Below are 6,603 nucleotides of genomic sequence, written 5' to 3' on the forward strand. Positions count from 1 at the left end.
TTTCTTATAGTGAACCATCCATGCATATCTGTTATAAATCCCACTTGATCATGCCCTATTACTTTTTAGTGTTTTGTTTAATTCTATTAGCTAGAATTTTGTTGAAGAGTTTTGCATTTCTGTTCATAAGGGATATTGATCTATAGTTTTCTATTCTGGGTAATATCTTTGCTGGATTTTTATATGAGTGCATAAAATGAGTTCAGTATTTTGTTATACTTTTCTGTAATCTGAAATAGCTTGTGTTGAATTGGTATTAATTTTTCTCCAAATGCTTGGTAGAATTCCCCAGGAAAACCATCTGGTCCTAGGCTTCTTGTTGTTGAGAGTTTCTTTCTTTCTAAAATAAAAACCAGCACAATCAGAGTCAATTTTACTTAAGAAGAAAAACAGATACTTTGTGTGCTGGTTAATGTTTTCTCCATTTACTTGAGAGTTTGTGGTTGGTGTTGCCAGGCAGTTATACTCCCACGTGTTGTAAAAGGTTAGAAGCAGGTCCTGCCATTCCAGCTTGTGAGCTATGGGATACCATCATATTTGAAACCAGGTTCAGGTCTGCATCCATGGTGACATAACTAATTATCCTGCACTAGAATATTCCTCACCTGAATTGTTACTGGTAACCTGGGATAGAGATTCCACTTGCTTCCAGGGAGTGAAACGTTTGGCACGACTGTTGTGTGCTATTTCCTGATCCATTTGTGCCTTGTATGACTTCACATCATCCAGAGTTCCTTTCAGAGATGCCTTATTCTTAGCCTCTTGGGTTTCAAAGTCCACGTCATTATCACTGTCTAAACAGTCAATGTATTCTTCATCCAGATCATCAGATCTAGATTCATGAGGTCTTGGACCTCTAATCTTATCAAAATAGTTAAGAAAAGCATCTATATCAAAATTGATTGGAGCCTTGTAAAGTTCTCGAGGCAGTTCTCCCTTGTGGGTTGAGATTTCCGACATCAAAGCTTTAATACGCTCTGAGAATTGAGTTAAGTCATAGCTCTCTTTTCCCTTGGAAATGGGCTCTGATTCGTTCTTGCCAGCAGCTTTTGGAATAGCTGATCCAGCTGATACGGGTTAGGGTTAGGGTTTGGTCATCATTCTCAGGGGTAGTAGTAGCTTCTTCTTTATTAAGGTTTCTATGTCAAATGCCCTTCTCTGTGATAAGGTTAAGATTTTCTCACCTGGGCTCATAGCAAGAGCGCTTTCTGGCCGGTTTACTGAAAGCTGGAAGTATTTCTTTGTCATTTCTAACCTCCAATCAATTCTTGGCACTGAGCAGAGCTTTCTATCTGTCCCTTAAAGTAATTATTCTTTTTGATGCTGTATGGAAGCCATCCCACGTTGGTGAAGTAGTAACTAGGGATTTCATGGAGCTGGAAAAATTGGGACTGCTTATTAAGCACAAGATCTCAAATCCATGTGCCAACTTCATGCCCAACTCATGGTACTGGGGATAAGATGAGGGAGGTAGCTGGTGTTCACTTTGCCAGTCTAGCACAAACCTTTTTGTAACAACTCTGCATATAGGCCTTTAGTGAAAGTGACGGATGGAATTATTCATGTATCAAGTAAGAATGCTTTGAAAATTTGACAGCCTTGTAGGTCAAAGGGGTCTCATAGGTAAAATGCCTGGAATGCTGCAGCCACCAATCTGGGTTGCTGCTTTAGCACTGCTGCAATGCTAGGGGGAAGGAAGGAGTGGGCTCCATGAAGGCAGGCTTGACTTTTTTCTGAGTACCCACTGATGCGTCCATCACACAGCTCATATAGGTTATGCAGCACACTTTTTTCTCCCTGGGTGTTTTGGGATTACCGTATATACTGGTGTACAAACCGAGTTTTCCAGCACATTTTTAATGGAGTTTTTGTCCTAAAATTAGGTGCCTCGGCTGATATTCAGGTCGGCTTATACTCAAGTATATATGGTATACTTAATGCTTGTGAAAGTGTTGGGGTTGTGATGGGTAACCAGGATACTGTGCCAGGTTTCCCTGGTGCTGGAGCAATGCATAATTCTCCAGGCTCGAAAAATGCCCTATTGGTACTGTTGTCAGGATCCAACCACTGTTGTCAGGATCCAACCACAAGCCAGCAGCTTCTATTAACAAGAATTCACCATCTTTGTCTTCAGTCCTTGCTACTAACTAGGGGAATTCCGTTGTAATTTGTTTTATTATATAAACAATACACTATTCACCCTCAATGTTATCCCCAAACTTAGTCATACCAAACATATGAGCAAGAAATCTTCTTTTCCATGCTGTATTTGAAATTGACAGGCTGATTCTGCCAGATACAGGGGACCAACATGGGTGCAAAGCAGGTCATTATTCTTTCAATAATCTCTGTGTGTTCTTCTGGGCCCCTTGGTCCATCTGTTATGAGGAATAGACGCTATTCCACAGTGTCTTCCACTGTATCAAGCTTCCGATTTTCCTCTATTCTGGGCTCTAGGCACCTTCTGGTGCTTCTCTGCCGATGCTTGTTATTGGGAGTTTTTAATGACCTAATCTATTTTTTCTTGTGGTATATATCTGTTAAGATTTTCTACATCAATCTGCGTTAATTTAGATAGGTAATGTGCTTCTATAAATTTATCCATTTCTTCTAAGTTTTCAAATTTGTTGGAAGTACAGTTCTTTATAATACTGTGAAATGATCTTTTAAATTTTATTTTGATCTTCCTATTATTGATATCTAATTTTATAGCATTCTTATCTAAAAAGATGGTTTGTAGTATCTCAATATTTTAAATGTATTGAAGATTGCTTTGTATCCCAACATATGATCTAGTGTACATTCCATGTATACTGGAGAATATATGCTTTGTTGTTTAGGGCTGAAGTACTCTATATATGTCTAAGAGATTAAACTGCTTAATTATGTTGTTTGGTGCTTCCATCTCTTTATGATTTTTTAATTTGTCACTCCTGTCATAGTAACCTATAGTATTTTCTGACACAGAATGACCAATATGAGTCCGTTTCAGTTCATTAATGCCTTTGATATAGGTCTTTGTGTTATACTTCATTTTGATGATTTGCAATTTTCCTACATCCACATTTCATACATTTCATATTCTGGTTATTAATGAATAATTTGGAACGATTTCTTCTAGATTTGAATTGTATTTCGTTGAAAATGAAGGTTCTGAAAGCTGGGCTTCATGCGTGTTATTAAAATCGACTCTAATTTGAGGATGCAGCACTTCCCTTATCGTATTCTATGTGCCTTACAACCCGTGGGGCTCATCTCAAGGTACTATATCTGATCATGTGCTGCTGCAATTCATAAAGTTTGAAACCACCAGCTGCTCCGTGGGAGAAAGATGAGGTTTTCGACTAAAACTAAACAGTTGCAGTGTTAGAAACCCAGAGGGAACAGTTCTATCCTGTCCTATAGGGACACTGTGAGTAGGAATCATCTCAATGATAATTAGTGTTGAAAGAATACATCAAAGTGGACAGCCTAGTTCATCTTTCTAATCTGTCCTTTGTCTGGAATCTCTGATTAAAATCGTACATTGTGGGTGACACTGGTGGTATTTGAAATACAGAGCTTTCAACACCACAGCAACAAGGAAGTCAACACAGTATGACAAATTGGCAGTCATTAAAAGTGTTGATGTACTATAATAATTAAGTACTATAATAGGCAAACATTTACACAAAATAAGGTTATAAATTTAAGCATCACAGACAAATTGATCTCCCCTGTGTTACGTCTCTGACTGCCACTCCCCGAGAAGGAACTATTACTATAAAGAATTTATTGTTTGCCATTCCCATGTGTTGATCCATATTACTTAAGAACACATCCCTAAACACATCACATAATCTCTCTGCTGGCTTTTAAATCTAACTGTCAGAATCCTCTGTATATATCTCTTATCAAAACTCATTTTCGTTCCTCTGAAAATAATGATTTATTGCATCTGGTGACTTTGTGGCTCCACTGCTCTTGCTAGCCACACTGTCTGGGAATCTATGCCAAAGAGGACAATGCCTGGTGAAGAATTTACTTTCTTCTCTAATAAATGTGGCCAAATGGCTCTGCAAACAAGGTGTATCAATTCATACTCCCCCAGCAGGGTGCAGAGTATGTGGGGACCTACATTTCCCATGGAGAGAGAACACCGCATACACATGCATACTCTGCAAGTTTCTTCTCAAAATCTAATACTTCCGGAGATTATCTGAGGCCAAAGCAGATCGTTAGCTGAGCAATTAGTTAAAATGTGGTATGATTAGTTGACTAGATGTTTTCCTTCTAAATGACTAATAATCAAGGCCGGCCTCCCTGAAATCAGTCTGAGATTCCTTAGTTAGCATTTGTAGGATTTTCTGGATCATTCTGTTACATGACTCTAGGTGAACTCTTAGTTTCCTGCCACAGATGGTTCACTGCTTTGCACGTTGTGTGATATTTTACGTGCTCCCCCTCAGGGGAGCTAGCCGACCTCCAGGAACTCTGGGACCCCTCACTGCCAACGGATCCTATTCCCCTGCTGTCTCGTCATGAACTCACTGCCATTGGGTCGATGCTGACTCATAGCGAACCTATAGCGCAGGGTGGAACTGTCCCATGCGACGTTCACACACTGCACTCTTGATCGGAGAGTATTTCTCCTGAGGAGTGGCTGGTGGATTTGAACTGCTGATCTGCCACTTAGCGGCCCAATGATTTCTGACAGCAGGACAAGCTTTCTTCTACTAAACTGGGTAGACTTCCTCTGATTGGCTAGGTCCCAGTCTAATTGCTCTCATTTGAGCGCCTTGTCCGGTGAGGGTCTGAAGGGCACAGGTGTCCAGGGAGCAGAATCGGGGTGGGGGTGAGGAGAGATGAGGCCTGTTCGGGGGCGATTCCGATGTTCAGACAGGCCAGTGTTCCCTAGTTGCCATAGAAACCTGACATCATGATAGCTACTGTGATGGCCCTTATACTGGCGTGACCCCCTTGCGGGAGGGGTGGCTCCCACCTTCAGGAGTTCCAGATGGAGCAGAGGGGACTAAGGGCTGGGTGTCCCGCCCTGGGTGGCGTGGGGCTGAGAGTCAATACTCCCCCTTTCCAGATTTAAGAAGTGGTGGTCCGCAATCGGGAGTGGTCTCGCCCTGGTGACACTGCTGTCTCCATGGTGACTGCTGTGGGCTTCCTGCAGACTGAGTCACCACTTAGGATTCTTGCTTGAATCAAGCATTGCTTATGTGATCCTTGTCATGTGTTCCTATTCCAATTGCTTCCTTCCTGATTTATTCATCAGCACTCAGCTCTAGGCTACTAATCTTTCTTCTCCCCCATCAAGGCAGCTACCTGCCTATTCATTTATGTGTTTTTATTAGAAAGACTGAAAGACTTACAGCCTCCTGCTTTACTCCAAGGATTACCATCTATCTGTTTCTTTTATTATGTACTTAATTTGATGCTCTTTTGTCCCCCAAAGTGGCCAGTGAAAGTCGTTTCAAGTCGGCCTCTGTGTGTATCTGATATGTCTCTACATTTATTTCAGCAGGTACTTTGCGCTCTGCGCTTGTTTCCTTATCAATAAGTGGTGATGCCTTCTTTGGGCGTTGCTTTGAACATCTGAAGGCATAAATCTGAAAACAAAATGCCACAAAATGTGGCATCTGTAACCTGGCCAGTAAGCCCACTGACCCTGAGTCCCCTTGAGCCATCGAGACCCTGCAGGGCAGAATAGCACTGCTCCACATGGTTTCCAGCAGTCAGGAGATCAAATGACACATTGCATTAGGTTAATGTGCTGCAAGGCCGCTTCTCCCAGTTTCTATACGTTGATTTTAAACTGTTGACTTAACAATCGGCAACTTGAATAAATGTTCAGAGGAGTCAATGATTGAGCTATCATTTCCTCTCCACTTCTCAGGTTCAGAAAAAGGAAGCCCATTAGCCTGCAGATATAAGGTGTATTCTTCCTCTCACCACTGTTCTTGTTCTTTTGTCCTAATTTTTATTCTATCCAGAGCTGAGGTCACGGAGCATGGATGCATCTGTAGGGCCCAGAGAGGTGCTCATCAGGCACTCGCTGGGAAAAAAAAAACATGAGGTCTGCTTCGATAACGAGTCCCATCCTTGAAACCATGAAGGGCAGTCTACTCTGTCCTATAGGATCTCTATGAGTCAGAATTGGCTAGATGACAGTGCGTGGGCGGAAGGACCCGAGCACATTGGGCAATATCATAGGAATAGTTGGGAAGCCAGTGAAACACATGAAAGGGGAGGGGAGTGGTGGGCCCATTGTGAGCCCCACCCCTGAGAGGCGGAACAGAACCCACTGTGAGGGCAGCTGGGTTCTGAGAGTCTCAAAGGGAAAGTGTCCTGGCTGAGCAAGTCCTGCTGTTTCTCCTTCCTTTTACCTTTCCTGACTCACCATTCGGGAAGTCATTCCTCTGATAGAGACGGAGTGTGCCGAGGCTAGAAATACACGGGCCAGGAAGGACCTGCCGCTTTGAAGGGCGTATCAGGAAGGAAAGTAAGAATTTCCACAAGACAGACCTTTGTATGACTCAGTCGCCTAGGTTTTTGCCTCCTAAATAACTCTAATAACCGAGGCCGGCCTCCCTGAAATCAGTCTGAGATTCCTTC

The 6,603-nt window shown here is 42.2% G+C and overlaps 1 pseudogene; it reads right to left on the reverse strand.

The window, feature by feature from the left end:
* Positions 1-409: 409 nt before the first annotated feature.
* LOC101663698 lies at positions 410-6,403 on the reverse strand (annotated as a pseudogene).
* Between the last annotated feature and the right edge of the window lie 200 nt (positions 6,404-6,603).

The sequence above is a fragment of the Echinops telfairi genome, unplaced genomic scaffold (genome assembly GCF_000313985.2).
Source record: "Echinops telfairi isolate 266 unplaced genomic scaffold, ASM31398v2 ScPeMD7_55;HRSCAF=186, whole genome shotgun sequence".
NCBI lineage: Eukaryota > Metazoa > Chordata > Mammalia > Afrosoricida > Tenrecidae > Echinops > Echinops telfairi.